Source organism: Polypterus senegalus, chromosome 5, assembly GCF_016835505.1.
Source record: "Polypterus senegalus isolate Bchr_013 chromosome 5, ASM1683550v1, whole genome shotgun sequence".
Classification (NCBI taxonomy): Eukaryota; Metazoa; Chordata; class Cladistia; order Polypteriformes; family Polypteridae; genus Polypterus; species Polypterus senegalus.
The window spans coordinates 54,650,526-54,673,893 of record NC_053158.1 but is presented as its reverse complement, the minus strand read 5'-3'; the positions used below and the strand labels follow the sequence as shown (position 1 = coordinate 54,673,893).

The 23,368-nt window shown below is 36.5% G+C and overlaps 1 protein-coding gene across 3 annotated transcripts in view; it reads right to left on the bottom strand.

Annotated features, from left to right (window-relative positions):
- Positions 1 to 23,368, bottom strand: part of kcnb2b (potassium voltage-gated channel subfamily B member 2b) — a 229,416-nt gene that overhangs the window by 8,134 nt on the left and 197,914 nt on the right. The gene's annotated exons all lie outside the window — the stretch shown is intronic.

Genomic DNA, 23,368 nt, shown 5'->3' with positions numbered 1-23,368 from the left:
AAAATGTAACTGATAAGACTCTGGACATTGCTAATGTATGTGCCACTGTGCTTCCTGAAAATGCCAAATAATGACACATTTGATAATTAATCTGTACTGTAAATTAAAGTCTCCATATATGACTATTAATTTATCAGACAATAGGATTAAAATTTCTCTATCAAATTCTGGATCATGGGGATCTGGAGACTATCCCTGCCACCCTGTGGTGCTATTCAAGAAATAGAACTGGACAGGGTGCCAGTCCATTGCAGTGCCCACCGATGTCCACATCCACACAGGGTCACTTTGGAATGTCCAACCTAACTTAACTAGCTCACATGTCCTTGAGGTTGTGACAGGTAAGGTTGAGTGTCTGAAATAAAAGTCATGGAGACACAGAAAGAACATCCATACCCTACACAAATGATAGCTAGGCATAAAATTAAACCCAGGACTCTTGATCCTTGAAACAGAAATACTACCCACAACATCACTCTATTGAATGCTATCAACTCAATGCAATTCATTTTTTAAAAAGTGAACCTCTAATCTACAAGTTTACTTTACAACAATTGTTAAAATAAAGCATAAAGAAAATTTATATTTATTTGGAGTTAGTGTAGAACTGTATCAGCGTGCATCTGTAAAGGAAAAAAGGTGAAAGGTTATTTTCACACTGAAAAGGAAAAAAGGTAGAAGACACATTTTGACTGTATAGGCTTCATTAGGTGTACAAATGAAATGGAAAAAGCAGGAACCATATATAGGAGAAGAAGAAAGGAACAACAACAACAACTAATCTACACAAACCTCTTATCTGCAGCTCACTTCACAGTGGAGAGACACATTCCCTGCCAGGCACCTATAACAGGAGCTACTGTGTCAGTTGCAAGTATGTCACCAATAATATCATTGCATTTGGTCCCTCTGATAAATTTAATATTTAACGGTCTAAAAATCTTATTTACTGCATCTCTTGCAGAAAGTGTCCAGTCATCTAGATAGGGGAAAGGCTTGCAGACCATTTTAGAAAGCACATTCGAACCGTTAAAATTAAAGACCTTACAAGACCTACTGTAGAACATTTCACATCCCTTGATCACAGTCACACTGATCTGTTAATTTGCGTTCTTTCGTGGGGCTTTAAAGACTATTTTAAAAGAAAAACAAAGCTCATTTCTACACTGGCATAATATATTTCTTCAGGTCTTAATGACTAACTTTTTAAAACTCTCTCTTAATCTTCTTTAGGGGAAGCCTTTTCTCACCAACTCTCACCTTTTCTCCTTTCATTTGCTCTGGTTTTGTTCCCTTCTTCCCCTCCTACCTACACTATGTGCTTTTTCTATTTCTGTTACACACATGATGAAAGCTATACAACCAAACATAGTGTCTTTTACCTTCTTTTGTTTTTAGCAGCTGTCTATACTGTATATATAAATAAATATATAGTAAGAGATGGTATACAGAGACTGACATCCCAGCCAGGACTGAACAGGAATCCTTTCTTGGTCAGGATACCAGTATAAAGGAAGGACTGGGAAGGACAATTCATTCAAGACAATTTCTTCCCCCCATACTTTAGGTGTCAGCTTCCTTGACTCAGGATCCCCGCACGGAATGCACAAAGGGCATTCTGGGAGTTGTAGTGCCATAGTGCAGTCCTGTTGGATTCTGTGGGGTCCACCAGGTGAAGCGAAAGGGGCTAACAACCTGTCCTTTCTGGGACTTCCGATGGACCTGTAAGTGCTCCCAACAGGCTATGCCCTGGCACTGAAAGTACTCCTGGGTCCGAGATAAAAGGAACCGCTTGCCATATCTGGGCGAGTCAGAGTTGGGAGGAAAGAAGGCAACACTTGCAGGAGGGAAGTGGGCAGAGAGAAAGAGAGAGAAGAGAGACCACAGAGTAAGTACTGCATTTATATTGTGTATTGGCCGTGTTAATTATCCTCTTAAGAGCTGTGTGTAATAGAAGTTCTGTTTCTAATATATTGTTGCCATCAAATTCAAAATTAGCTAACATTTTTCATGAAATAGTAAAATGTCTCTCCTTCAACATTTGGTCTTTTCTATGTTCTATTGTGAAAAAAATATGGCTTTATGAGATTTGCAAATCATTGCATTCTGTTTTTATTTACATTTTACAAAGGTATCCCAACTCTTTTGGAATTGGAGTTGTATATTGTTATCCAAGAAACTATTTAAAATGTAAAATTATTGAAACATTTTATTCTATTTTTGAGTTAATAATAGCTAAAGCAGTAATTTCTTCATCTTTAGTATTCTTCACTAAAATAAGCAGTTGAGGGGTGGGGGTTGATTTGTTTTCCATCTTATTTTTGTAAAAATGGATTTATGTGTATGGAATGTTGTGTATTTTCAATAAAATCAACAAAATAATAAAAAATAAAATAAGCAGTTGAGTTTGTCCACAAATATATTATTACATAATAAATATAAATATACACTGATCCTTTCATCTGAAAATGAAACAAGGCTTTTTCTTCCAATGAAAGATACTTTCTGTAAAACAAGATTCTTAGTCACATGGATATAGCATCTGCCATTCTGTTTCAAATTCCTCACTGTTACTATGTGTCATATAGCACTGTAATCTTCTTGATTAATGATTTAACATGGTTCAAATATATCTGACATTGAAGGTCTTATATACACTAAAATATAAACTGCACTTAAAACAGAAGCCTATGCAACAAATATGACCTGCAATTTTACCGGACTTGTCGTTTGTCATTCCACAATTATTAGTAATGCAGTATAGTACCTTAAACACAAATTAAATGATGAAATTGTTTACTGTTAAAATTGTTTTACTCATTACTTCTTTGTGTTTCAGATAACACTTAAATTTGATAAAGTAGTTCATTTAATGTGTGTCAAGAATAGCTATAATAAAAAGAGAGATTATTAAAAAATTGTTCCATTTCATAAATCTGTATTATCCTAATCTAAGCCTATCTGGGGAGAAATGACTTAAGGCAGTAATTTAATTTGCATTGGATGGTAGTCCAATTTAGAAGGTGCACTAACATAGCTACATTCACACAAACTAGAGCAATGTAGTCATTAGAATCTCTGGAGCAAACTGGCTCCAAAATGGCTAGTATTTGGACAAAATATCTGAACAGTGTAATGAGGTGCCTTAAGCCTTCACTGATTAAAATATTACAGCATTTCTATGAAGTATGTACAATTTATGTCTAGGTGTATAATATACAGTGTATATACGTATATATATATATACACAGTATATATATGTAGTGCATATATATATACTGTATAATCTATCCTATGACGGGTCCTTGTCAAAAAGAGCTGCTGCCCTCAATGTCACCCCAAATAAACTACTTTCAGACCGAAACGCATTATAATTAAGCCGATAGTATACTCAATTAAAGGACTGTCCCTGTCAAAAGGTCTAGCACAAACTGTTTTGTGGCAGCTGCCTGCTCATCCATTACACAACTGTAAATGGTGTACTAAATCAAGAATAAATGAAGAACTAAGGTGGCCACATTTATATCTGTATGAAACAGCTGGTAAAGGTGAACGGGCAGTTAACAAAGATATCTGGGGAACAGAAAGAAAGCTGGATTCTGTAGGCAGAACCTGTTTTAGAAAAGGACGAAAGCTCATTCAAGTAACCTCTTTGTAAGGACATGTTGTCAGCTGGGACACAAAAGATGGATATTGTGGAGGTGAGGGGCCAGATGCTTTTGTGCCAAGGAAACTGCATAGCTAAGTTACATACCAGAGTGTTTTTGTGGAAAATCTAAATGCGGGACTCATTCATAGTGCCTGTCTTGAATATAATAAAAGGGTCGTGCCACAGTGGTTACTAAGAGGCTCAGTTTTTGTTAAAATATAATTTTGAAGTTATCCAAAAAAAGGTTTATTCATATTAAACTAGTTTGAAATATATTAAAACATAATCTACTAAGTATTATTCAATATCAACTGGTCATTAGGTGTAAGGAGAACTAACACAATTAAAATGGATATCTTCCCTTAATTCACTAACCTTTTTTCGCAAAATATTCATATTTATATAAATTGGTGTTTTTGTAGGATCACTTATCATGAATAAGGAGTAACCGTGGCTAAAACAAAATGTGAAATTAAAGACTTCAGGCAGAGAAAAGTCAATCTTTTTTTTATTTACTTTTTGGACAGCAAATGACTGCATGTTTGTGTTGGTGTGTGACATCCTGGGTGTTTATCCAGTTGATTTTCTTTTTCTATTTTGTTGCTACTTCTTACTTGATTTCTTCCTTTGGACTGAAGTTGGTTAATTGTGTGGTGTTGCCTGCATAAGATGATGGATGTGGTTGCATTAATTGATGTGTAACATTAACAAGGCTACCTCTTTCTATGTTGGGGCGGAATGGTGGCTCTGAAGCTAGGGATCTGCACTGGCAATCAGAAGTGACTCTACTTTGTTAGGCCCTTAACCTGCAATTGCTCCATCCTGAGTATGACGTTAATCTGCATCCAGCCCTGCAAGTAGGCTCTCCCACCTGCAGGGAAGCAGGAAAAAACCTGGGGGTTGGTGGAAGAATTGGCACTCCAGCCGCCATAAAAAAACTCACTCTTGGTCCATTTGAACTAGCATGGTGCTGTGATATCACCTGTTGCTTGACTGGGCTCGGGTCCTAATCTGGGATCCTGAGTTGGTTTGTTATGTGGTGGATGCAGCAATGTGCTGTATCAGCGTGTGCTCCTAACCTCTCTCTCTCTCTTCTTTCTGTTTAAATGGAGGCTTGGGAGCATAGTATGCTTGCCCATTGTGTTTGCCATGTAGGGGTCTTGTGATTAGCTGAATTGTTCTGGATAACAATTGTAAAGACCAGGGTCGCACCTGCCACTCCAACCCAACACAAACAGTCAAAGACACCAGTTCACTCCAACACAAAGGCTTTTATTCACGGAAAGGCAACCCAGCCCACAGCAGTCTCCAAGGACTGAAAGCAACAGTCATAAGCACAGTAAACTTTCAGCCTCCTTCCTTCTCCGCAAGCATACTTGACAAGTGTTGACCACCAACTTTGGCTCTCCTCTGTGAGGCAGCTGTCTCCTTTTTAAGCCACATGCGGAAGTACTCCAGGTGTCTCATTAGGGGGGGAAGTCTGGAATTGCTCTCATGTGTGGCGGAAGCCCAAAGTAGGGCTCTGTAGCTCCCACAGGTCCCCCCATACACAGAACCCAAAAGGGCAAATTAGTAATTCCCATATAGCCCTGAGGGAATCCAATGTGCCAATGCAACCCAGGGCAGCTGCCAAGTAACTGTTCGGGGTATATAGCACCTTTTGGAAGACCTCTCCTCTCCTTCTATTTCGAAGGCATCCCAGCTGGGTAATGGTGCTGGCCACCATTAGTCACACAATATAGCCTTTAGTAATGTTTTACCATGGGCTGTTCTCTTTGTCTCCCAGTTGCTGCTAAAATTTCTCACGGCATGTTTTGTTAACAATTGATTATTATTGTAACATACCCATTTGCAGTGGCACAAGTCCTCCTACTTAATAATGTGCTATACATAAGGAACTCATCTGAACCTTGTTAAAAGAGAAGGTTAAAATTAAAATGAGAGTCCTCTAATGTTTAAATGGAAATCAACCACTTCAGAAAAAATGACTAAGGATGGCCTAGTAACCACAAATTCCCAAACTTTTCTGAAAACATGTTTTCATTTTTCATTATGGGTTATTGAGAGTAGCTTGATGGACAAAAAAATTCAAAGAAATTTTTTAAATAATATATTTTTCCTTTTTGGTTTTAATATATAAACATTGTCAATGGGTAGTCACAAGAAATATCCTCTAATTCTAGAAATAATATTCTCCGAATGAAATTTGAAATTTTATGGAACTTCTTTATTGTATTCAGCAAATATTGTGATGGGTGAAGTGATGAGTATTGATTAATAATGTAAAATCCAAAATTACCTGCACAAAGTCTGTTTTTGGAAATAGTTCTTGTTGGTCATAACAAATTGGTGACAGATCTCAGGACAGCTGAATCCATCATCTCTGATGACAGCCACTCAGCTCATCCCCTGTTTTCACTACTGCCTTCGGGGAAGTGCTACCAGAGCCTCAACATGTGCCTCTATCCACTTCTGGGACAGCTTCTTCCTCATAAGGTCACCAAACTTCCAGTAACTCGATCCTACCTGCCTGTGCCCTGTAATGTACCCACCTGCTGGTTTATGTGTAACTGCACTGTATGTAACTTTTCAAAATTGTTATTTATTGTATTTGTTTATTTATTTTACATACATATGTTCTATATATATTTCTCTTCTGCCAATCTGATTTATTTAATGTATTTATTTATACTGCAACTGTGGTACAAGAATTTCGCAATGCTCTTGCATTGTTTGTGACACTAAAGATTTTATTCTCTCTAATTTAAATATGACAGTACTGACTGGTTTCATGTTCTAAAGCAAATGATCAAAATTAAATTGTTTACATGAACATTCTTAGCTAGAGTAGGGCTCTGCAGCTCCCACAATTCCCCACAGGCTGTGAAGACTGAATTCTCCACTTGATTTAATGAACCTAATTTCAATTTTTATATATAAAATTCTACTGGGCCTGAAATTTTCCAACTCTGTTGGGATTTAACAGTGTCCTGAATTGTGCAGAGTCTTAGATCTATCCAACTTGTCTATGTACAGTGGATTTAGAAATTACTCAGACTCCTTCACTTTCTGCACAATTTACATGGCCACTCTGATCCGCCTTTTATGGGCTGAAGGTATACAAGAGGCCCAAATCCTTGCGGGTTTGTCAGGGTCATGGTAGGGACTTGGTCAATGTTGTCATTGGTAGTAGACATGGACAGATGTCCTGCTCCTTCTTCATGTTCAACCTTTGCCCGGACATTATTGAACTATTCAATCCATTTGTAAACACTCTGCCATGGTAAAATACTGTCTCCATATTGTGCAAGAAGCTTTCTATGTTATTTCGTCCCCTGATAACCCTTCAGCCCATAAAAAGCAGATCACTCCTCTCTGCACTTCTTTGATGCAAATTGAGGGTGGAGTGGCCATGTTTACTCTTTGGAAACAACAAGAGAAACGGATTAATCAACGTCTGAACTTTACTACTGTGACTACAAACACACCATGCTTCTACAGCCAACACAAACAAAATTATCACAAAAGCACATGTCATTTTTGACTTACACTCATATATATTAACAAATGTGTTTATCCCTTATTATACTATGCAGGAAAGCATAGAGGGTTTTATAAGGAAAACAGGAGATAGGGCAAGGTCAAAAGACAGAAATGTGTTGAATACCGGAAGTACAAGAATTACAGCAACCAAAACCAAAACATGAGTCAAACATATCAAAACAAAGGTCTTAGCCAGCAGATTCTTAAAAAAAAGAAAAGCGTGCATTTAATTTTATTTCTCAGAATCAGTGAACTTGGATATGGATATGGTAAACTTTTACTCTGTCGCATTGTAATTAACAGTTCACAACCTCAAAGGAAACGTCCTTATCAACAGATGTTCAAAAAAATCCACAGACACATTTCAAAATATTTCACAACAAATAAACTAAACACTAATGCAAAAACTAATGTCATCATTGACTTCCCAGGGGTTGGAAACCTCTGAATCAACTGTAAATTTGTACCCAAAGGGCCAAGGGAAGTTGGAAAAAAATTAAGACAAAATATTCAATATCCATTGATCAGTAGTATACAATGATTTAAAGCACTTTGTTTTCTTTTTAAATGATATTACCGGAGCGTTGGCTCTGTGGTCAAAGGATCTGGGCTGGTAATTTGAAGGGTGCCAGTTTGAATCCTGGCAGTGACAGAAGGAATGCTACTCTGTTGGGCCCCTGAGCAAGGCCCTTAAACTTCAAATGGTACAAGGATACTGTACAAATAGCTGACCCTGTGTGCTAACCCCAAAAAACTCTCTGGAGAGAAAGTTGGGTTATGCAAAAACTGACAAATTCCTAATACAAGAAATTGTATATGGTGATTAAAGGATTAAAAATCACTTAAGCAAATGATCAAACAAATAAATAAACCTTTAGATGGAGTACAATGTCGTGTAAGTATCTGATTGCTCAACCCTGAAACTAGAAAGCTTTTTTCAAAGAATGAAGAAAAATTTCCGTAATATTGCTCTGTCTAGTTGTCCTCCTGTTTCAGATTATCCTATGGTAAAATGTGGTGTGATCTGCAAACATTCTTTAAGTGTCCTTTATGTACATTTGCATAGTTATTTTGCACAACTGTAGGATGAGTCAAGATGTGCTTTTAATTAGGCTGACTTAGGTAAGGCTGCAGCTGTAATTGAAGAGGTAAAGGAGGCCGCTGGGTCAGTTTTGTGTAGTGCAGTATCGCAACCCAAAAGAGGTAAAAGTATTAGTCCAGTTTGTTATTGTCACTTATTTTTTCCTCTAGAAGAAATTAAAAATAATTAATAATTCAATCCCATCTCGTTGCACAAATGTTTTATAACACTCTAAGCTTAGTATTCTTAGTTTTAGAAAAATAAAGTGTTGATATTCATCTGATTACGATGATAAAACTGTGTATATGATTGAAGGACTGCTGTGGACTGGCGTCCTGCCCAGGGTTTGTTTCCTGCCTTGCGCCCTGTGTTGGCTGGGATTGGCTCCAGCAGACCCCTGTGACCCTGTAGTTAGAATATAGCAGGTTGGATAATGGATGGATAGATAGATGATTTAAGGATGATTGACCTATCCTTCTTTGTAATTGAACTGTTAAAAAGAATTCAGTCTATATTTATACCCTTGAACCAATCATGTTCTGCAAGGACAAGCACACTCCAGATGAGATATCAATTGATATTTATGAGATAAAGGCAGCTTGTAACCTCAAGCGCTGACCATAAAAGACTATTAGCCTTACCATGACCTTGAAAACCAAAAGACTGATGCAGTGTTTTTAAATGTTGCTACAATGCAATTCATTAAAGATTTGCAGTTATGTAAATATTGCTAGTGCACCAGTGGGCTTTAATTAAAGAGAGAGACCCAAAAAAAAAAAAGAATTTCAAAAAGGCTGAACAAGCTTTAGACTTACAATAATTGCATTTTCAATTACATTCATAGTATCTTGTTAATGTATCCTTGCAATGACATCTAAAAGGAAGAGTGGTCCATAGTTATGCTAATCAGAGATACATTTGAATGATTTTCCCATAGAGGCTACTTTCCAGACTTTAAACCTCATGCTGTCATTTAAACATACTCTGATCCAATGTTTTTTCCTTGAAAATGTTTGCAATTATTTAGTGTATAATTACTTTTTACGTATTTCTAAGGCATTTCCAAAAATGTTGATAACATTTTAAAATAAATGTAAATCAGGTCATTTGAAAATGAAATTTTCCAGTGAAAAAAATAGAGGTCATCCTTTGTTTTTTTTTTAATGTTTTTTGGTTTTTCAGAAATACTCTGGCACTCCCTAGAGTCTTTTAATAATACTATGTATTAAATGTGCATCTTTCTTTCTTTCTTTCTTTCTTTCTTATAAAGAACAATAAGTAGCTGCATTCAATCAGTGTCAGAGGGCACTACAGTCTTAGAAATGTGCAGAGATACTGCAATGAAGACTGTACTAACTCTTGCTAATGGTCATGACAGAAGACCACCTACTAAAAACCTGTTAATGCCCTAAAATGGATATTCAAAAAAATTAGAGGTTATTGGGTGACTGTCCTTTTAAAAAGCAATGAGTGGCAGGGGAGCAATTTGAAGGGTGCCTAACAAATGGGCAACACCTGCTTGGAAAGTTGTCCATTCTTCTATGAAGCCATGATCCTTCCCTGTCATGTGGAATGTATCTGTCGGATCCTATGGTGAGAGTTTCTCAAAGGTCTACTTAGAATAGGGCAGTGAATTTGGAAGTATGGCATCTTAGGTAAAGTAACTAAGCTGTGAAGTTAATTAGGATGTGACAGAAAGAATCTCCGACAGAGTACATTTTTGATGGTGAATCAAAGATGTCCTCATGGATATATCAGACTAGGACATCAGACTGGAAATAGTGTAGATAGACCTCTATATTTTATATTTAGTACATGGCTGTAGGGTCTTCACTGTATATTTCATAAGTAGTACATTCAATACATTTCAGACCAAATAAAATCAAATGTAAAATGTCTACATACTGTAATATGTGTGGTAACATTTTGTGAAATCTGCCATTAACACCCCCTTCACATCCACAATTGTCCAAAATCGATATTACAAAATTGACGCTCTTTTATTTAGCCTATTTTTATTGAACCAGGCACATTAAAAATAAAGCAAAAAAGTTTCAAAGTAGGCCACCATTCTTAAACCCGAGATAAACATGTGGCTTCCATCGATTTTAGCAGAAAGGCTTTCAGCTTGGGTAGCGCATGAAGAATTCCACAAATAAATTAATTAAGCAGTGTTCTAGGAAGCTGGAATTAGCAGAATATTTTATACTTGGAAGCATACTATCAAATAATTGTGGAAATGTCTATCACAAAACTGTTTCTCATATGCATTACAGTTTGACACAAACAGATGATGATCATAAATGAGTTTTCTAGTAATTAAGTCAAAATGTTGTTTCAGCAATAACTAACATTTCTTGGTACCACTTCCTCAATTGGGGCATGTTTGTACTGAAAATAGAAGTGATCTTCACTGAAGAAGAATGAGTTTTCAGATAGAATGAAGATAATTTGTAGTTATGCAGTGCGAGTGGGAGGTGCGTGGAATAAAAGAAAATGTAGATATGACCTACAGTATGAGGGTCAATGTAGAGTGTTATTTGCTGCATTTATTTCCCACTATTTATCCTCTGCGTGAACCCACTTACCCAGAAAAACGTATGGTGAACTGGAAAATATTCTAGAAATATCACTCAAAAAGTAGAACCCATTCTTACACATAACACTGTATCTACCATAGCACAAAGCTTTTACTTACCTACACTCACTCAAAATGGACCAGTTTAAGCTGGCTGATGAACCTAACATCATGGCAAATCTGAATTTAATTGCCATTTTGCTGAAATGTGGTATGATATAAACTGCTGCCAAATTTAAAAAAAATTCAAACTCCAGTATGTGCCAAACTAATGTAAAATGGCTTTATAGTGACAGATACTGCCCACCACCATCAGACAGGCAGTTGTAATTTGATGCCTGTCTCATGATGGCGTGTGTTGATAGTACACTTTTTTTTAGCAATGAATGTGGAGAGTGACTTGTATGGAAGTAAGAATGTGCTTCTTGTGGGTTACCACGTCCTCATACTCCATCCATAACGTCTCTGGCATTCTCCCATTTACAGCTAACAGAATTCATCCTCCATTATGGCAGCTCTAAGTATTAACACTGCCAGCAGTGTATGGGAAAGAAAAAGCCATTAGCTATACTTGTGCTAAGTCCCTAACACTACCAGTTATCAGCTACACAAATATTGCTTCTTTAGATTGATGATTGGTAAAATGTTGCTACCATAAGGTTTTATCTAACCATTTTTTCAATCTAATATTCTACGGCTGTTCTGAAAAGTTTAAGTGACCAACCTGACTTGCCCTATCATTGTAGAAGCATAAAGGTAAGTTAATTGACAAAAAACACACAAATCATTAATCTGGGATAACTGAAATACATCAATGAAGACATTTTTTACATTATATTGTGCATAAACATTTTAAGAGCTTTAAGAATAAGTAAGCTTCAACAATCATTTTTTGCTTTTTACCTTTAAATTCATCACGATCCTATGATAGGTGCTGCTATTTCATTGGTTCCACTAGAGGGCAGGTTTGAGTTCTAGCCCTTAGCTGTTGCACAGGCAGAATGAAACTGGGAAAGATAATGGCCACCTTGAACACAAATGACTTACCCAGGCAGGCATACTGCACCCTGCTTATTCTATGCAGTTATACTTGTCATATGATGAAACATTAACTAGGCATGCAATAAGGGAAACCTAATCACATTTTATATCAAAATTGTAATTACACTTCAATGAAAGTGTACACTATTCAAGGAGTTATACAGATCTTATAAATCAGTGCTAGAATATCACTTCAAAAATGAGAGGAAAAAACGTATGTAGCACAGCACTTTTTGGTAATAGATTAACAAGCTACCACTAAATTGGGAAGCATATAAAGGTTTTCATTGCTTTACAGTTTAAGTGTTCATTTAACTACGGTCGTTGACAAGGATATGACTAAGAAAATAGGGGGCATATGAGAGGTTTGTTGAAATGATAAAAGAATTTATATATTTGTCTGCCTCTGCCAATCTGCCTGCCCTGTGGCACTTCCAACTGCATCTGTCTTTAAAAGGAGGACCCTCTCTCCAACAGTCTCAAGAATTGTCTGTTATGATCATGAAAAGAAGAGAACTCAAGATACCACTTTTGTGTCTTTGGCAATACCAATAGTGTTTATCGCACTTTATAAATGTAGTGAGCTAACTAAAAAGATTACAATATGTAACTTTTGAGACAACTCAGGCCCCTTCTTGTACCTTGGTATTACATCACCATTCAGGAAACCCCCAGCCCACTTCCAGATTTTTCTGCTTTAATTTTACACTGTGTATTCTTTATATGTGAAGCAAACAGAAATGGAGGAAGGTATATCTTAAGGAATATCTAGAGTGTCTCCCAGTAATTTAATATTATCATTTTTGCATTAAGTCAATCATGTGACGCTGCAGGTTAAAAAGACCTTCTGCTATTTACCATTGAAGCTAAATTTACACCAGCCTAAAAATAACTGCATGTATTTGGAAGTATTTATTAAGTAGTGTACATTTTTAAAAGGTATAGTACAACCTTCAATACCAGCAAATGAAATTTACATTGTGGCTATATATTCTGTACAACTTCATCCTTACACAACAAAAAATTAATGAAATCTTTAGAGTTTTTTTTCTGTAGGGAGGTAAATAGTTCATCACAGAAGAAGCCAAGCCAGCACAAAGTTATCTACGTAAAAACATACTGTACAGTGTGCCCTTGATGTAACCTATGCAAATTTCTTTTTGTACTATTTCTTAGGAGTAAACCTAAGCTGACTGATATTGATTGACTATATTATTTGCATTTGAAAGCATCATGACCATTCATTTCTTTTTATTTAAAGCACAAGCTGTACCAAATTTACAAGAAAAAAAAACGCTCATTATAGTTTAAAAATAAAACTACCTGTAATGGATACAAGGATATCATCTGAAGAGATGAGGTCTGAACTTCTGTTAATTAGTGTATCAAGGTCTGCAGTTTTCTGTATAATTCTGACATTTTTTTTTTTACTGAAATGTATTCTGTTTTATTACTCTGCTTAAATTTAATTTAAAGATGTATCTCATCTTAAGTAGTATCATAATCAATTAACTATACTTACAATACTGTACAATACAATATCCAAGAACAGGTATACAAATGTGTGCTTACTGAACTTAACTTCAAATTATTATAGATTATAACTTACACCTTATTTCAGACACAAAACCATAAACACAGTGATACAAGTTAGTGGTAAATGTGTACAGGTCTACTATTATCAAACCATGTACCTTTTCATTTGGGTGAAATAACAAACTGATACTTTTGTTTCTGTGATAGTGTAAGCAAGTACAGTATTACTAAGCCTTTTTATGTTTTTCTTTTTTCTTTTTTCTAAAAAATCTTGTTTTAGGCATAAGAACCATTAATTTGTAAGACCCTGGCAGAGAGATTACATGTCTTTGCTGCAACAGCCTGCATTCAGCATCATTAACATGCCACCTGTTATGTACGGTGTGTAGGCTTTGGGGTCCAAATTATTTAAGCTTCTCTTTAAAATAGTCTGATCTTATTTTTGAAAACAACTGGAATTGTTGTGTGTCATTTTTGGACAGTCTCTAAAATATTATCCAAATAATTAAGTCTACATTAAGAAGTCTCTCTGTTATATATGTTTAGATGCCCTAATCACTCCCTGTCAATAGGCAGTGCTATGTTGTTCTTTCCACACCTTTCGTAGTATTTGTGTGTTGCACCGTGTTAGCCATTATGAATGTAGTGAGAAGCCAAGCAAAATGACACCTTTTATTGGCAACTCAGGCACCTTCTTCAGGCAAGATGTAATACAGAAACTGGAGTTCCCTGTGTTAATATAGACACTAGGATAGATAAAACATTGGAAAACCATTAAGTGAGACTTCTTAAATGTCTCTATTTAAACCACGTTGTAATGTTTAGTGACTTTTCTTATTACTCCTTTCTTACAAATGATACTGGACCATGTACACTTCTACTAGTGAATCCCGGGACTGTTTTTATCTATCTATTGTGAACCACTGGGGCATGTACAGCCACCCTAACCCGACACAGACATACTGAGACAAAAGTTGCCACACAGCAAACTGTTTATTTACAGAAAGAAACCCAGTATATTTCGACACCATAGTCTCTTCTCTTTGTTAGATTTTCCTCCTCCACTCCTCCTCACACGTTTCATCCATTTCCTCCTGACTCAGGCCATTAAGTGGTGGCAACTGGATCCTGAGAGTGCTTAGATGGCTTATCAAGAGTACCTGGAATCACTCTGCAGCTCTTCCTGGTGCTCCCCATAGAAGCCAGCAGGGCTGTACCAAACTCCACCTCCCAGCATGCCCTGTGGGAATCCATGGTGCCACAGCCATCCAGGAGGGCTGCCCTCTAGCGTCCAAAGTCAGGTATTGCCTCATCGATGTTCTCTCCCCCGGTCCTTTCATTTAGTCAGGTAACAGCTGTGTCTATCTATCTATCTATCTATCTATCCTGATATGATTAGATGTATTTATTTATTTTATTTTTCATGGATGGATTTTCAATATGTATGCTTCCTATGAGGGGTCTTGAACTTCATGGGATCTAAAAATAACATTGTTTACCATCTCATCTAAACACTATATTTTTTATAATGGGCACCACCATTTGATTTGATCAAGTGATCATATTGCCATTGCTACAGTAATCTATCCCAGTATCACATGGGAATGCTAGATGTGTGTCAAAGCAAAAGCAACATGTGCGTGACTTTCATGTGCAGGTTTTAGAAAAAACAGCACTGACGTGTGAATCTCATTCTTGTTAAAAGATTTATTGGTATTTTGTTTTGTTTCTTTAGACCTTTGAATTTGTCTTGCATTTGGAACTTCATGACTGATCAGCTTGCATTCTTTGATAACAACACCAGCACAATCTCCCGACTACATTCTGAACTCCTGATCCCTTTCATAATCTTACTCGTTGGCAATAAGAACATGTACATATGCTATTGTTAATATTGTATTGCTGTATTAGTGTCAGTATTTTGAGGAGAGATGCAAGTAAGAATTTCATTTTTTAGTGTACACATACCAGTAAATAAGAAAATGAACTTGTTTGTGTGTTCTTCACATTTTTCTTGTTTGGAACTTTTTTCTGCATTGTGGTGTTCTTGTACTCAGCAGGAAACAGTTATGTGGGCAGATACTCACTCACTCCATGCAAAGTCAACATTTGAAGCAAGCCCTTGCAGGCTCTACAAGAAAGATGGACTAGCTCTTTTCTTTAGTCTGCAACTACTAAATACCAGATATCTATACTAGGTGCTGTTTCTTTGTTAAGAATCTCTGTTATTTAAAAAAAACAATCAATCCAGAACATGCTTTGTGCATTCTATTTTATTTCGTGCTACTTTTCATGACCAGGGCTGCTAAAGCAAGTTGTGTAATATACAGTTTTCTAATGTTTTTATATTTTGCATTAAACTAGAGGATTCAGCTGTTATGCTGTGGGTCAACATACAGGTGGAATTGGGTTTAAATGCTGGTTTAGGCACTGTGTGTGGAGTTTCAACATTCTGCTTAAATCTGTGTACCTTCTAATCTGGAAACAGTAGCTTTCCCCCACATTAAAATGATGTGTAATAATCTGTTACTTTAAATTGGCCTTGATTGATTCAGTATGTGTTTGTTTTTCAATATACCCTGAGACAGAAGAGTGTCCAGCTTGTTTACTGCCTTGTTCCATATATGTTGCCTGGATTGACTACACACACCCCAAATTTGAATTTGATTTGGTTTGACTTATTTTAAATTCCTAATGGTATCTTTGTATTTATGTTCACCCTTGATTTCCTTTCACCTTCTCTCTTTTACCTCCACTTTACTGCATTTTAAACTACTACCTCATTAACTGCACTTAATTAAGGACTTATTGTTCTTTGACCATCACTCTCACATTTTATACAATCTGTGCTGCGATTAGTGCCCCATTTACAACACATTCAAATTTAACTGCTTTACAATTACAAAGTCTGAAAATGTAGAATTTATTTGTTTTTTTATTGCAAAATGTGAATGCCTCATCTCATCTCAACTGCTATAATTAGAACATTAGAACACTCTAGACACGTGCAGGCCATTCAGTCCAACAAAGTTCACCAGTCCTATCCACTTAATTCTTCTAAAAAAAAAAAAAAAACATCAAGTCTAGTTTTGAAAGTGAAAGGCAAATTCTATGTTCTAATACAGCTATGCAAATACTCGTATAGTCAACTAGAACTGTTGAATATTGGCTCCCTTGGCAAAAATGCAGCACTGGGCAACGTTCAACTGCCTCCAAAGATAGCCAGGACACTGTGGTCTAGTGAGTCAGCTGTAACACGAGGAAGAGCCCAGCGGCAGTGTTCAGATCATAAACAAAGGAGAGGAAAGCATGGAGGTATTTGGCTAAGGCTTTAGCAAACCCTCCACCATCTATCTCTGCCAAGCATTTTTCTCACCAATATTTGGTCTCTAGTGAACAAGTTAGATGAACTATGACAACAGGTTACCTCACACTCACATATTATGGACTGCAACATCATGATTTTCACCAAAACATGGTTAAATGACTGCATCCTGGGCATTGCTATTGAGCTGGAGAAGCGCACTGTCTCCCGAGCTGACAGATCAATAGAGAATACCGGTAAGTTGGAGGTCTGTGCATGGATGTGAACAATGTGCTTGGTGTGAGGACACTGTTGTAAAGGAAAGCCATCGCTCTGCTGATCTGGAATATCTGATGATTAGGTATAGACATTTTTAGACTTTTTTAGACTTACAACCAAACATCCTCTACCCTGACAATAATAATAATTCATTACATTTATATAGAGCTTTTGTCAGTACTCAAAACGCTATCCACACAGCGAGGAACCGAACCCACAATCTTCCACAGTCTCCTTACTGCAAAGCAGCAACACTACCACTGCACCACCTACCACAGCATTCCACAGGGCTGTGTACTCAGCCCACTCCTCTATTCCCTCTTCATCCAGGACTGTGTCTCTTTATATGGTTCCAGCTCCATCATAAATCAGCCTACAGAGAGGAGGTTCAGCACCTGGCAACATGGTGTGCTGACAATAACATTGCCTTCAACATGAATAAAACTAAAAAGCTCATTATGGATTACTGGAAAACTAACGGCAGCAGACATCCTTTTAAATGTGGCTGAGGTGGACTGTGTTTCCAGCTTCAAATTCCTGGGCGTCCACATCTCTGAAGACCTTTCTTGGACAATAAATACTTCTAGTGTGGTTAAAAAAGTGCAACAATGACTTTACTGTTTGTGGAGGGTAATGAAAGCCTGACTGTCTCCTCAGATTCTGTTGAACTGTTACTACTGCACTGTTGGCAGCATATTGACAAACTGCATTACAGTGTGGTATGGCAACTGCTCTGCAGCTGACAGGAAGGCCCTGCAATAGATGGTGAAAACTCCCCAGCACATCAACGGTATCCCGCTGCCAACTATTTCTGACCTGCAGCATACATGGTGTCTGTGACAGGCTCGCAGCGTCATCAAGAATGCCTCACACCCCAGCCATGGACTGTTTACCCTCCATCCATTATGGAGGCATCAGGCTCAGGAATAGTTTCTTTCATAACACCATCACAATTCTGAACACTCAACCCTTAACACTCAATAGCTGACCTTTCTAAATATCTGTCATTTCTGACTGTACACTATGTATATTTTCACCCGTTTACAAATATCTATTCTTTATATATAATATTTAATATATCAATTTTTATTCACATCTACAGTATATACTCTTCCTTTTATATACTACTAGCTTTAAATTCATATATCATATAGTTATATATTCTAATTTGTAAGCTGCCTTATTTCAGATAGTGCAGTATTTTGAAGTGTTTAATACCAGGTTGCCAAGGAAAGTATAGGAATGGCACACCTTGTGAAATCACTGGCGTGAAATGGAGACATATCTTTGAAAGTTTAGTACACTTTGCAACTGATTCTGACTTTTGAATTAAGTACAACAACTTTCAACTTTGATTTAGGAATTTGAGTTTAGGCTTTATGACGAATTGTTTTATTTTTCCAGTTGCAACCTTTGTTTTTATTACGACTCACATCTCATTCTCTGGTCCCTTGGTTAAAAATCAAACATCTGCCACTTTCCATTCCACTGGTATAACAATAAACTTCACAGAACCAGGCATAGAATTCAAACCTAGGATACCATCTTATTAAGAAAAAGTAGAAAAAATCAACATGGATAGAATTCACTTAAGTGTTTTGCAAAAAAAAATGTACAGTTCTACCTAATGTTAGTTACTGATTTGCTAATTTTTGTTAATGCAACCCTAATTTACAATTACCGTTGATGGTGAAAAAAGAAAGTAAATTTATGGGGCATCTGCACTATAAACATCAACACATTTATTTTATATTCCTGCTAAATATGGCCTAATCCTTAACATGCTTACTGTATCACCTGAGCAGGATTGAAGAAAATTTTAAATTAGAAAGGGAGTCAGGAGATGAGTTGAGACCAATAAAGCAGACAAGGGTCGATAGCAGAAAGACAAAGGTATAGCAAACAAAGGTCTGAACATAAAACTAAATTTATAGTTCAAGAAGGTTGTGAGGCAGTTGATAACCAAAATAAGTTGCATAATAAGAGCCAAAACAGAGGATCAAACTCATACTCAAAGAATAGAGACAGAGTTGAAACCAGAGATCTATTAATAACACTCAGAAATAATGCGTTATTTTTTAGGGTTTTATCCACAAACTTGGAAAAGCAGGAAGTACATGACAGTAATATTTATACCTTTAACTTTAACGTACGACTAACAACTACACGGTCAACAGAGAGGTCCCAAAATGTCACTAGTAATAAGAAAAACAAGTTGATATCATGGGAAAATGTATGTCATATTTAATTTCATTGAAAAACTTATTACTGGATTATGTTGAATACAAAATTCCCAAAACAATGTTTCAAATAATTTTACAGACCAAGAGACAATTGGAAAAAGTTAAAAACAGCAGGCAGATAATGGCAGTGATCTTACTAACTCTAGAAATGAGTAAATGAGAATCTGTTCTTATCTGCCATGCGTTGATTACTTCCAGTGCATTTCTGCTTCTTTTTTTCTCTAAATGCTCTTGATCTCATAATCTGCCATTATATTTATTTTACTCACATTTAATCACAGAACATTTTGCCTTAATGTGGGAAATTAAAATTAAAACAGAGTTTGCATTATTTTTAAATCATCCTTGGAAAGTGAAATTTACATTGTTAATGACTGACTACAGTGACGGTTTAATATCTGATTTTAACTTGTTAGCCTTTAGATATATGGCAGGGATATATGGGTTTGGTACTGTGACTTCATATGGATTATTTCTGAATTTTTTTTTTTCAGATAATTTCTTAACTAAAGGGCAATTCCCTATATGGTTAAACTCATTTGAATTGAATAGGCCCTGTGACCTTGAACAGAAAAAGGAGGACAGAGAATGATGGACGTCAGGAAACGAACAAACCAATTTCTTCCTCTCTTAGTGTAGAGACTCAGAAAACTACATTATGTATTTTATTTTATCTTAAAAATATACCGCATTGTATACAAAATGTCTAGGTTTCATTTCATATTTCTAAAATAAGTCTGAAAATTGAAATGACCACCAACGCCTTTTTAATATTAAAGGGGGAAAAGAATGAATGAAAAAAATAATAAAAACTTCTGGGAATACATGGATAATGAATTCATGGCTTCCAGGCAGGCTGTCAACGTGCAGGTCATTCAGAAGTAAATGATGGTCGGTACAGTATTTAGGGTCAAAATGGGTGCAGCATAGAGTCTAACTCTAAGCACCTTTTACTACTGAACCTTCTAAAATATTTCCATTGTCACTGACACCATGTTAACTAGCTCTTTCTTGAAAAAAGATCTATGAGACGACCTGCACCTGCTACCTCAAAATATTAAAAAGGCAGAACTAGCAAACTGGATGTATAATACAATGTCTATGAACAACATTATACAGAATAGAGACTTCTGACAAAATACAAATGCAAATACCTTGACCATCTCTAATGCTAAATGAAACCATTTAAAGATTTCAGTAAAAGATTTAAGATAACTGTCATTATATGTTACAAAACGTAGCTCATAAAAATATAAATTGCCAAACAATTGGCCAAACATTGGTTGGTGTTATTATTCAATTCACATAGTAATACATTTGAAATCTGTTCATTTTCACTGTATATTGTAAAGAAAAATGGGATGTCTTTAGGAGCTACAGTGGAGCGGAGGCATCAGCTCTCCAGCAAGGAGAACCCCGAATCCAGAGAAGGAGAAGCAGTAGACCTCTTTGATGTTATAATGTACTTCTGTGAACTGCTAAGTCCCGATGTTATCTAAAAAATGAGCATCATCGTCAACAGAATCCAAATTACACACAATGGTTGCTCTGGTGCTTTTTATTTTTTGACTGGAATAAAGAGTGGCTTTGTTGGTTATCACAGCAAGTAACGTACAAGCTTACTGTCTAGATTTCATTGACCTTTACTGTTTTTGGCATAATTAGCGAAGGGGCTCTACTTACTTAACAACTTTTGCTATTATACTATGCACAGACACAAATGTAGATGTACGGTGTATATACTCATATGCAGCATTTATATATACACACACACTGAGATACATAGTCTTACAACTGATCCTGGTCTTTTTAAAAATGTAAGATATTTTAGCTACCGTGCACAGAGATGACTTTGGCAACAATCTACATTAAAGACTATAAAGTACTGTATATTGAATTTTTTTATCATTACAAAAGACCTGAGGGTATGATGATGAGCTATTTTGGAAACAGTTCTTTCACAAATAACCGACTTGACCTCTTTTTCCATCTGCTTTTTTATTAATGAAAGATGTTGCTTTGCTCATCGAAACAACTATGGAAGAAATGATAAAAAATGTAACATGTTAATTCGTCTTTTTTCCTTGAAATTATTGTGGGAGAAACTGACCAAGTTGAATATACATTATTTATTTTTTGCCTAGACTCCTACTGTGATTTTCATAAAAGACTACAATAAGCTACTGGGTGAATCAACGGCAGCCTTGAAGACAACGATTGGCACACACCTAAAAATAGGCACAATTCAATGTAATTTTACTCTGATTTGTAGGAAGGCTCAGTATGTCCAGGGGAGCTGCACACAATGAGCACATAATGAATGCAGAATTCAATGTCAATTGCAACCCATAGATTTTCTAAAACCACCTGCATCTAACCTTGGTGAAGGTATTTTATGTTTCTCTGAAAGCATCAACTTGTCATTCAGGACCAGTTTTAGCACTTACATCTACAAAAGGCTGAATATATAGAGAGCAGTAGAAATGCTGCATACAAATTAAGCCTGTCACTGTATACTAAAACCGAGGTTTTAGGAATTCATTTGGAAGATATGGGGTCTAATGGAGGCAAGCTAAAGCCAAGTAAATGACAAACAATACAAAGCACCAAATTTATCAGTCTACTCAATATACAACACATCCACACTTCCAAGAAAGTTTTACCCTTGGATGCTTCTGATTATAAGTGGTTCAGCCACTTCATTAGACAGACTTTGTTATTCTGATCGTTACTTCTGACATTTGACTAAAAAGTGCCCTGTTTCTAAAATAAGAGGTCTAATTTTGCTTTATGCTGACAAAAAGGCATAATTATCAGTCATCACAATTTACTCATCTTGCTAGAGAGCTCGAAACAGGGAAACCATGTATAAATAACAGACTGGTTAAAAAAACTTGAATCAATTATTTCCTAAAGGTTTGTCATTGCTGAATTTCGTGTTTACTGATAAATATATTTTTTTAGTTCAGTAAGGTGTGACATGCCATATCAGCAGGAAGCATAAACAATACTTGTGTAGCCAACATGGACTGTGCTGCTCCATCTCTCATAAATGTGTAATATTTGAATGATTTAAAAACTTATATTTTATTTTTGTATTATTAGTAATTATTTATTTATTTGTTTAGTTTATAATTGCCTTTTCATATTGCCTTATGATGAGCTAGTCTCACAAGGTGCTGGCCTAAACCATTGCACCTTGTTACTTGAAATGCATTAACAGGAAAAGTTATTAAGTGAAATGTATTCAATGGGTGCTATTTGTGTGTGTGTGTGTTCAGCCTGTGATGGAGCAGTGCCGTGTCCAGGAGTTGTTCCTGCCTTGAGCCCTATGTTTGTTGGGATAGGCTACAGCTGTGCCACGACCCTGCCCTGGGTAAACTAGTTAAACTGGGAGAATGGATAGATGGATTATAGTTAATATATAAATTGAAATGCCTACCACAAACTTACAGTCTTGCGATGTGACATTTACAAACGCAGCCACACCAGGAGGTGCAGCCGTAAGTAGGTCAATGAGCACCTGCAGCACTTCCGGGTGGGCTATAAAAGGAGCCGACAGTCACCACTCCGGGTGCCAGAGTTGGGAGGAGGAGGACGAAGCTGCCTTGGAGGAGTGGAGAAGAAAGAAGAGTGTTTTGTGGTGGTGTTTTGCTTTGTGCTTTTGTGTGTTTTGGGATTGTGTTAGGGCTGAGGGACACGGAAAGATATGGCCCCCAGCTGAAGAAAATAAATCTTTTTGTTTCATTTTTACATGTCTCCGTTGTCAGTCTGTGTCGGGTCGACGCCTATATAGCGCCTTTCCCACAACAGATTAACAATAAACTGGACTAGCACCAAATTATGCAGCGACACTGTTTGACCATCCAAAGTAAGTCTTTAACCGTAATGTCACCTAATTTCTTCAGGATAGAAAACCTAGCAGCATATGCAACATTATAGGGCAATGCGTGTTTCATGTGTCAAAACAACTACATACTGATATCTGTAAATATCTATATTATACTTGGTAAACAGTGCATTTTAAAAGTGTTTTGTGAATGATAAATATCTGTCTACTATGACAAAAAAATCCTGGGACGAGACCAGACTTTTTAGCCTGGGACGAGACATG